We start from the raw sequence: 11555 nt of genomic DNA, 5'->3' as shown, positions 1-11555 counted from the left end.
CACTGGAAGACAGCTGAGAAGGTGGCATGATTAGACTGGTAACCCCATTCGTCGTCATCCGACGTAACTCGGAGTGACAACGAAAGGGAACGTCTCGGTTACGTATGTAACCCTCGTTCCCTGAGTAGGGAACGGAGACGTTACGTCTGCCTGCCACTTTCCGCTGTACCGCGGGGATCGCCTGAGCTCAGTCTTGGCTCCTCAGCGAAGAAACATATCTGCCTGTTGCCGGCGTCCTCCCTTTATACCCACGAGGTGGGGCGGAGTTACGCCATGCAAATTCCGCAGACCCATGGCATTTCCTTGCCATTGGCTCGTTTTGTAATACTCGAAGTCGATAGGTGTTCTAAGCGAAACCCCATTCGTCGTCATCCGACGTAACGTCTCCGTTCCCTACTCAGGGAACGAGGGTTACATACGTAACCGAGACGTTTTCTATCTTTGAAAGAAACGTATTAATACCTACGTTTTAACAATGAGACCAGGCTGAAACTTTCCAGCCCACGAAAAGATATTAAAGACATCTTTAAAATAGTCCAAGTGACTACAGTGGCTCAATCTTAAGTTTATCAAACGATGAGAATACTTTTTGTGCACAAAAACAAACAAAAATAACGACTTTATTTCAACTATTCATTTCCTTCTCTGTGGGCCTCTAGTCAGTTAACGTAGTGTAATAGCGTAGAGCTGCATCACACGTAGGCTCACTATTGGCCGACGCTGGTCATGTGTGTTATGTGTGTGACGTACAACAACAGAAGCTTACGCCATTATACTAGTGAACTGACTCAAGGCCCACAGAGAAGGAAATGAATAGTTGAAATAAAGTAGTTATTTTTGTTTGTTTTTGTGTACAAAAAGTATTCTCGTCGTTTGATAAACTTAAGATTGAGCCACTGTAGTCACTTGGACTATTTTAACGATGTCTTTAATAACTTTTCGGGGCTGGCAAGTTTCAATCCTTGAAGAAGTCTATGGACTAGTATTGAGGAGTGATCCAGCTCTCAGATTTCATCAAAAATATCTTAATTCGTGTTCCGAAGATGAACGAAGGTCATACGGGGTTGGAACAACATGAGGGAGAGTAATTACTGACAGAATTTTCATTTTTGGGTGAACTATCCCTTTAAGCTGGACTATGACTCTATTGTTTTCTAGATCTGCTGTACAGCCGAAACAAATGTTTGTTGATTTATTTTACCGTTGAAACAATCTGCATGGTAAAAAGTGCTATATAAATAAAGGTGATTTGTCTTGATTGTATGTTTTGTGGTCAATTCAGTACCAGTTTTGCAGAAACATTTATCAAAGCATTTCAGTACTACATTATAAATTGCAAAACACCACAACTGACATCTCAGAATAGAGTATTCCAAAGCTGTGCGGTCATTTTTTTATTTGTCTTTCTTTCTGAGTATGCTGTGATATTAAATAGCCAGGCCTTTGCCTTGCTGTTAGGTCAAGACTGTTAATTTGAGCTTCAGTGTATGTCTGAGCACTGTATTTATTCTGTATTTAGGATGTATTTATATATTCGCGCATCCCTGCATGTGTGCTTGTGTGTGATGAGCGCGCGTCCGCATGGACGGACCATATGGGCCCGGGAGGAGGCTTCTGCTGGGCAGAGCTGACAGGCCACCAGTATGGCCTTGTGCTGCAGTCTGGGTTGCTCCAATGCTCATCCGTCCAGCCCCTGCATAAACACACTGACACACACACGGTGGGGTCCTCTCGTGGCCCAGGCAGATGGCACCCCTTGCCCACATGCCAGGAAAAAGCATGCAAATTAAAGGTTATACCCAGCAGGTTTGAAGCAGTGCCAGCACGGGGTGGCGCAGCAGCCCTGGCCCACCTGCTTCTCAGCCTGGAGACATCTGGCTCGATTTTGTGGAATGAGCACAACGCTGAGAGGAATAACTGTCATCTGTTCAGCTTGTTCTGAGGAGGCCGTGCTGAGCGTCTCCCTAAGCCACGAGAAGGATGTTTTCACTGCTTTAAAAGATCTCATTAGTTCTCATCTACAGTTTTAGTCGAGCCGTTTTTGTGTGCACGTGTTTTGAGCAGCTCTACTTGTTTTTCTCACAGAGAACCTGTGACTTCCCATTTTTCAGTGTAGCAGTTCATGCTTGGAAAAACTGGGTCTTCTGCCAGGTTGCCTTGTCTGTAAACACTGACTGGAACAAACAATTTGTGTTGTCGGCTTAGGCATAGAGTTTTGTGAGATCTGTCCTTAATTCTTTCCCAATATGCTTGTGGTGTTTGTGTTAGTCTCTGAGGATTGAAATATCATGACTCAAACTGAGTTCACATATGCTCTGACGTATTTCAAGCTTTGCTAGCTTTAATACTCTGTTCCCAACATGTATCTAACTGGAACTGTTTCCAATTTAACAAGTTGAGGGAGCTGATGACAAATCTGAGCCAGGGTGATGTTTTGTCATGGAGGTAGTTATTTTAGGGCAGTTGACATGACATGATGTAGTTTCACTGTTATAGACACTTTTCAAGGACCATGATGACGTGTGCTTTAATGGTCATCGGCATTGTAAATCTTGCAGTGTTTTTTATATTTTCATTTTTAAAAATATGTATGTATATTTATAACACTATACTTAGTATTATATTACTTTTATTACCAAATTACAAAAAACTAGTTAACACTGCTGTGAGGGTGTTTCTAATACAGTGGCTATGGGAGTGACAGTAAAGTTCACATCTTTCTCTCTTCTGACTGCTTTTATCAATCTCTCGCTATTTTTTCCTATTTTTGAAAGTTGTGAAAAACACTATTGTGGAGTTTTTCTTTTGCTATTTGAGCAAATGGAAACACAACATATATTTACTGTATTTTCTCATTCACCGCTATGGAATTTTACCCAACTATGACGACTTCCACTTCAGAGAAACCTGGAAATGTAAAAAGGGTTTATTGTTTTCTTTTAGAATTTCATCACATGAAAAATTATTTCATTATTTGGTATTTAAATGAAACTGATTTTGCACATAAACATAAAAGTATCTATTTGTGACAGCATTGCTTATTTTAATGGGTTAAACTCCCAACAGTCTGCTATGGATCCACTTACAAGAGTCAAATACCGCCTTGCTTTAGAAAATACTTCTTAGCAAACCTTTAGTTACAATGGTGTCGACTTTGTATTGTTCCTGGGTGCAAGAATTCAAAGAGTAGCCTAAATGTTTAGTGGGAGCGAGGTAATATCGGTATCCAGTGAAAGCTCCAGCGTGTTGTAGGCAGTGGCTAAAGGCTACAAAGAATCATAGATATGGAGAGAAGAGAATGCAGTGAGGGAAATCTGAAAATGTGTTGTCGTGCAACATTTCAAACTGGATGACCACAATCATTAAGGCCGGGTAAACATTGTTCAGTGACATATACTACTGACATTGTAACAATACAAAGTTGGTTGAAAATCGACGAAGTTGCACTTTAAGTTACTTTGTTACATTGTAGGACTACTAAAATTAGGAAAATCAGTAATGTGGTTTAAAAAAAGAAAACCTTGAATGGCAGTCAAAGCATCTAAAACACTTTCACTTACACAAACTTCGTTATCCAATTTCAACTTATGCAGGTCTTCAACATGCCCACTCCTTACATTGTGGTTGTTACAGGTCTGTTTGACCCCTGCAACAACCCCAATCTCACAGGGTTAAAGCCAGATATGTTCCTAGAAAAATAGGCTTCTAGCAGAAGTACTGAGTTTGTTTTCATGTTTGTGTGTGCAATTACCTGCTCAAGTCATGCTAGGGCAGAATGCCAGAGGTCACAAGTGTTTTTTTCTGTAAAATTTATTGTACCCTTTTTAAAACATATTTTCCACGTTGTATGTCAGTGTACACATTTATTCTAGATAAAATTCACATATAGAATTTTGAAAAAGATTTTTTTTTTCTTAACTGTGCCACAATATGTTGAGGTAAATTTTTGTGTTTTATGTCCATGAAAGTAAATCTAACCTAAATAAAACGCTTTGTGGGCTAACAACTGGCAGTGTTTCAGCATGGGTAATTATTCAAATGGTAATTATTCAAAATGCTTGATGCCAATTTCATATCTGTAAAACCAATTTAAAACCCTTGTGCTACTGTAAAACTGTAACCATATCAAAAACGCCTAAGTTATGAGTGGAATATGGTTCATCTTGCCTCTTGTTATCAGATCTTGAAAACTCACATTTTTAGTTTCCATAGTCCATTTCAAATCCATACAGAAATTCCTATCTCAGAATAGTGCAAAGTCAAGTGTGTATTTCATATTTCTCCCCTTATATTTTCATATTTTGAAAGAGCAGTCAAACTGCTCCATAAGTGTCTGACTCAACCCGTAGTTATAGTATGGTTATAAGAGCACTTGTTTGAGATCGAAAAATATAAGCAAAATATTTTCACAGTGATATAATTACACCGGTTTAGCCCCACATTTCCTTGAAACCTTTTATCATAAATCATTTTCCATGTTTAGATTGCTAACTAGAGCAATCCATCTATTTCATCTCTCATTGCTGCCGCTGTTTCCTACCATGTGCTGGCCTGTTTCTCTTCAGTTGCACCCTCTCCACAGCGTATCTTTAGACCACTATGCTCTATCTGCCTATGTGTGCTTCTGAGTGTATGACATAGGAGACCCTGTATGTGTGTGTTTTTGACGGCAGTTAAGATAATGTATTACCTGCAGAAAAACTATATCATGACTGTAGTGGTGAGTGTGAGTGTTTTTGACAGGGGTTAGAAAGCATTTAAATTTAGGATGAAACTGAAGTAGTGATAGATCTTTTCTTCCGTATTCTGAGGATTATCCAAAAAGGAAAAAATTTAGGTTCAGATTTTGTTCTGTGGATTAGTTGTTGATTAGAGGGACTGGAGGCAGATCTGAAAGTGAGCTTGCAGTTGATTATAAAAACGTTTGATGTTTAAATTCAGTTGTAGCATTTAAAATGATTTATTTTAGTTTTAAATTTATTTCAACAAAATAGTATATCATTTCAATATCGGCATACTGCACAACAATTTATCGATATTGCATGCATTCCAATGCTTATGTTATGTTACTTATAACTCGTTCTCCAACGCTATGGTTTGGTAACGCATTGCCAGTGGAAAAAGAGAGAACATGGCTGCTGTGTTGGAGCATGAATGTGTGTGTTTGTGCTCACAGTCAGGGTGTTATCCAATGCCGTTGTCTCTGCGCTCCCAGCTGTGATTGAGGGTGATTGAGCATAGCTTTGATTGAAAGTGAAGTGAGCACTGTGTGATGTCCCATCTCTCGACCCCATGCTCCTCCAGTTTGAGTTGGAGATGGAGGGGCTTAACCTCCCGCCCAGCCCCTTGGCCTCTCAAAGAGTTCGCTATCATATCAGCACTCCCGCTATGCACACCCCAGGCCACGACGGACAATTGGGTATGTGTCCGCAACCGGTGTGAAAAGGCCATTGTGTTTTTTTTTTCATCTGGAGATGCAAGAACCCAAACCCTCATCCTTTACACATGCCAGTGTAAACAGTTTGTATACTGAGAGAATAAGGCTAGTCTGCATTATTCCAGATACATTTGAATAGGGATGCACCGATATAGAGATTCTAGCCGATATCGATAACCAATCATTCTTTATGGCCCGGTTTCACAGACAGGGCTTAGTCTAAGCCAGGATTAGGCCTTAGCTCAATTAGGGCATTTAAGTAGTTTTCATAAACGTGCCTTAGAAATCTTGAGAAAAAAAATGGCACTGACAAATTTACAGAGGCGGAGAGAGTACACAGCTTCAAACTTGAGTAAAAGTACAGATACCCCTTGCTAAATTTTACTCAAGTACAAGTAAAAGTACTACAGTCAGATGTCTACTTAAGTAAAAGCACTGAAGTACTTGTTTTTAAAAGTACTTGAGTATCAAGAGTACAAGAGTACATTTTCTAAATATTGCATTACTACTACCACACGTCCGGATTTTAAGCCCCCTGTTTGGTGCAGCCTCAAGCCGGACACTCATTTGTCCTCGTTTTTGGAGTTGCGCTGAATTGTTTAAAAAATTAACCTATAAAAATCCTGCATAATTCATAGCGGCTCCCTGATGCCAGTAAATTAGTTCAAATCTCCTGGAATCTAGAGCCGCGTATGCAAGACAGAACATAGCCTACTGTATGGGCTCCAAACCGTGTAGCGCACGGCAGAGAGGGAGAGAGCAAGAGACCTTGCGTGCCCTGGCCGTGAAATGACTTCTTGCAGGTTGGGATGTCTGTGTCCTCCTTTTTGGTGTTATGGAAATGGCCACCCTAACCACATTGCTTACATTTATGTACAGAAACATCCTACATGGAGTTATGAAAAATGTGAATGTTAATACCTTGGAGAATGTAAAAGGAATTGAAAGTAAAATCAAGTCATTTTCATCTTTTTACCAGGTTGCTTTATTTAACATTTAAGAAAATTTCAGAAAATTCAGAAAATTAAAATAGTCTGTCGAGGTGGGGCCACGGGTTCGCACATTCCCGAGATGGACCTGCTGCGTCTTCATCCATTGATTCGTCCATGGTTTCGTCTCTTATCTAAATCTGACCATGGAGTTGACTTTGGCGGAAAGCTGAAGGTGATTGCTGATAGGCTGTCCCAATCAGTGGCGCCGAGTGCACAATCCAATCACGTTTGAGAGGGAAACAACAAATCGAGGGTTTCCGAGATTTTTCTTTTTTCCTTTTTTTTTTTTTTTAGAAGTCGTAACGGGTACTCACGGTTATGGATAGAAATGTAGTGGAGTAAAGAGTACAATATTTGCTTCTCAAAAGTACTTGAGTAAAGTCACGAGTACTCCCCAAAAATGATACTCGAGTAAAGTACAGATCCCTCAAAATTGTACTTAAGTACTGTACTCAAGTAAATGTACTCCGTTACTGTCCGGCTCTGCAAATTTAAGATGTGTCAGTGCACGTTGCTTTCAGTTAAAACCGGTCAAACTTGAATTTTATAGTCTGGGACTATGCTTAAAGGGACATTGTGTAGGAATTTCTCCGATCTAGCGGTGAAATTGTATTTTGCATTTAAACGAATTGTGCTATCCAGCGCATCGCTTTTTCAAATGCGTGTTGCATCTACGCTAGCTGTTATCTACCAAAAAGCTATGACAGGATGTTTTCTAATAGCACTTCGTCGAGTTTTCCTTCGGGTGAACAGGTTTGTTATTTCAAACAAACTGCAACTTGACACAACGAACAAACGAATGTTACAGTATGAATAATAACAGTTTAATGCAGCATTTTAAACTTGCCGGGGCAGTGACAAGCGCCTCTCACTGGTCTGCTCCTCCATTTCTGCTGCTTTCAGTCATGTGACGCTGGCTCTGAACGAATACGCGTTATGGAAACACGTTTGCCTTTTTGACCCTCTCAGCTATTATAGTTTTTCAAGATGGCGGAGCGACATGGAAGCCTCCGTGGACCTACCAGTCACATGTGTATAAAGATAATAAATTCTTCGTTTACGAGGATAAGTCAGATAATTGGATGAGGTATTTGTACACCATTGAGGACATATTTATAAATAAAAATATTGATTTTAGATAATACAAAACTACACATAGTCCCTTTAAACCTTGTCTGTGAAAACGGGGGTATATTTAGAAACCAATAACCGATGTATTGGCTGATGAATCTGATTTTTTTAATTACATTTTTCTGAGCCTGACTACAAAAACAAAAGCCTAACAAATACAGTGGACAGCTGCTTTTATTTTAAACCCAAAACTGCAGCAAAACAAGGAAACTCCAATTGAAAATCTAAACTCCCACATATGTCGACATCATGTCTTCTCTCTAGCATAAACTCTTCTAAAGCGCACATAATGTGTCACATCATGCTGAAGGCATGGCCAGCAGCGTGCATCTAAAGTGATTCAACCAGCTAAAATGATTTCAGATGATTTCTTTAATATAATGACCTAATTTTCTTAGTAGACAGATAACATTAAAAATAAAAATGTATTACCCGATACTGATATGGCCGCCAATATATCATCCATCCATTTAGGTGTTTCTGTTTCAAAATGCTCTGTCCACATACCGTTTCAAGCTATTTCCAAATGTTGTTCATTCACACTGAAATGTCTGAAACATTTAAATCATCTTGCTGGGCATGGGTTAAAAATAAAGCACACTGAGATGCATAATAAGAAACGATGCATAATAAAGTTCTATGGCAATTGTCCTCATGTTTTGACGCAATTGTGAGTAAATTATCTGTTATCTTTGCAGTAATGTTATATGAAGATTGTATAAGGCAGGGATGGGCAACTTCGGTCCTGGAGGGCCACTGTTCTGCAGAGTTTAGCTCCAACCCTAATTAAACAAACCTGAACAAGCTAATCAATGTTTTCAGGATTACTAGAAAATAGTTTTTGTCAGGGTTGGAGCTAAACTCTGCAGGACAGTGGCCCTCCAGGACTGAAGTTGCCCATCCCTGCTATAAGGGGTTTTCAAAGTTGGGGCGTACCTCCCCTGACATGCTATGGCTGTGAAATACAGACTGAAAAGTGGCTCAAAACAACCAAACGCTGCATGAGCATATGATACGCAAACTATATCTCTTGGTTGGATAAAGCAAACTACTGTCGCACTAGTAAAGTTTTGATGGATGACAACTGTAATCAAGCTAAAGATGATTACAGTGGCATACAGGAGTCGTACATTAGGCACACAAGATGAGAGAATGTTATTATTGATGCACAAACAAACCATGTGTGTGAGTGTGTGTGTGGTGTGCGGTACACTGATCGCAAATTAAAACGAGTAAAAATTGGGAGGCGGAGAGGCCCCATTGTGTATGTTGTGTCAAAAGGTAGGCCCACTATCTTTGACTTTGAAAAACCCCTATTATAGTAACATTTATTTTTTAACAACACTTTAAAAGTAATAGCAGGCACAACAATGGCGGTATAACCTTAGATGTATATTGGTACAGTATGCGTCACAACTAAACATACGTAATCCTTTTTGAATACCTCAATTTCCTTACTATATATGGGGAAAACTGTATTGGATCTAACCTTACATTTCATAATTTTACAGTAAAATACTGTTTCTTTTTTTTTAAGTTGCCTGAGTGTGTGTCTATACAGTCCTAAGTTTGTGTGAATAAAGCTTGTGTGATACAGTCCAGACTGAATAGCGTTCTCGAGGCCTTTTGTGTCTGATCCTTCTGCATCAGTGTGTTGGAGAGTGGGCTTGAACGCCCACTGGCTATTTAATTTGCTTTAATTGCCCAAAAAAATAATAATTTGGATTCGCCTCTATCCGTTATTGTGGGGATTCATCAGGCCTGTCAGACCACTATCCATCCATATCTATTCTTTTTGATGATGGCATGCAAAGACTGTAAATAGCCTGTGGCGTTTAGGTGATGACATGCTGGAGTCTAGCTGTCCCAGTGCCTTAATTAGGAATGCCACATGCCCGTCACAGTGCCACGGGGCAGAGCTCAGCCCTGCAGGCCAAGAGGAGAAGAACCACGGTACATCGGGGATGGGAGGGGAACAACATGTCAGACTGCTTATGGGCGCCACCGTTGTCTAACGTGTGACTGACAGATACCAGACAGGATGACGGGAGTGGTTTGTGTATGTGTGTTTGTGTGTGTGAAACCTAATGAAGTGGAGTTGATGCTACATGTGCATGTGGCATGTGTTTATTTCCATATGAGGATGTATAGCATATACTGCAAAAATTATATTCATAATCAACAAGTCTAGTTTCTCAATAAATATCTATGAAGATAAATATCAATATTAGTCAGACAAAAGATTACATGATATCTTCCTTTAGTTCGTCTAAAGTCAAATCTTTAAAGTGCATGTAAATGTACTTAGCTTTTACACTTTCGGGTGAATAAATCTATTAATGTAATTCTTGTGTTGTAACATATTTTATTGCATATTGAATTTAAATTTACATTTTGAGAGGATATACTCAAAACAAGTGAGAACTAGGCTATATGCAAGCAAAACAACAAAATGTCTTAAAGTTTGGGGTCAGCAAGATTTTTTTATGTTTTATGGAAGCAGTCTCTTATGCTCACCAATTCTGCTCTTTTATAAAATCAAAAATACAGTAAAAAAGTTCAGTATTGTGGATAAATAATGATGCCAAAGCAGAATTTCCAGCAGCCATTATTCTGGTCTTTAGTGTCACATGATCCTTCAGAAATAATTATAATATGATAATTTGGCACTGAAGAAACATTTCTTATCATTTTCAATGTTGAAAATCCAGATCAATGTTCCATTGATCGATGTTTTTATTCAGGATTCTTTAATGACTAGAAAGTTCAAAAGAACAGCATTTATGTGAAATTGAAATCTTTTGTAACATGTATTTTTGAAGTAAAAATCTTACTGACCCTAACCTTAAACAGTAGTGTATATACTCAATAAACAAGTATTAGTTTAATTGAAAACAAGTGTTAATATCTTATATATAATTTTTCTACTAATGAATTAGTCATGGTTTGAATGGTGTGATCAATGAGATCAATGTTGTCATTGTGATTAATAGAGAACATATTAAGGATGATGGTATGGTGAGCGAGACCGATACAAAAGAACTTGACGGTGAGTGTGTTTGGACATGGTCTCATGACATTGTACAGAGTTTATTTTGGCTTGTGCTGATTAGCTGATATGGAGGTGCTGCAGACACACCACCCTGACTTACTGGGGCTTTGCAGACAAAGTGCTCTCCACAGAGCCACGCTGAGACAACACAAGGGCAATGACATCAGTCCGACCACACAGTTCACACACAGATACCTGATAACACCTCCTTCATACTGACTCACGCCCTTCACGCACTGATTACATTCAGTTTGAGGGGCACAGCCATTATGCGTTATGGTAGATTATAAGAACACTCTTGAACGTGCCTCAATGCTGATTACGTTGTTTGTGTCTAACGTTGTTCATTTGAATAGACATATAGTGTGAGGGGAGAGGATGTGTGTCTCAATGCTGATTACGTTGTTTCTTTTTCAGCTAGAACTGTTGGTAACATTTTCTGTGAAGCCAGTGTGCACTATGAAGGTATTCTTAAATGCATATTAAGGCATTCACAAGGCCTTCTTCTCTTTACACTTTACAATCAATGGCATGCTAATGTAAATAATTGTAACCAGTTACAGTATGATATAAGACATGATTAAACTGCAATTTTCATGTATTATATTATTTGGATAGTTAAACAATGAGATGTACAGTAAGATTTCATGTATATGGTGGATATATTTGTGGCATAGGTACAATGATATTCCCCAGATATCATCACTGAAAATATGAATCAGTATGAAAATAATGAAAATTAAATCTGCTACTGTAAATAAACAGTAAAAAACTAATAACATGTATAATAATGTTAATAAAATTAATAACTACAATAAAGTGACACTACACAACTTTACAGAAGTTACATTTTACAATAAGTTTTTATAAATGAATGCATATCTAAAAATGAAATAACATCAACATACTATTACAGCATTTTTATTTTAGATTAATGTTACTT

This window comes from Siphateles boraxobius, unplaced genomic scaffold (assembly GCF_051911475.1).
Source record: "Siphateles boraxobius isolate OS27281-9 unplaced genomic scaffold, OSU_SipBor_1 35, whole genome shotgun sequence".
NCBI classification, from domain to species: Eukaryota; Metazoa; Chordata; class Actinopteri; order Cypriniformes; family Leuciscidae; genus Siphateles; species Siphateles boraxobius.
Note: the sequence above shows the minus strand (reverse complement) of the source record.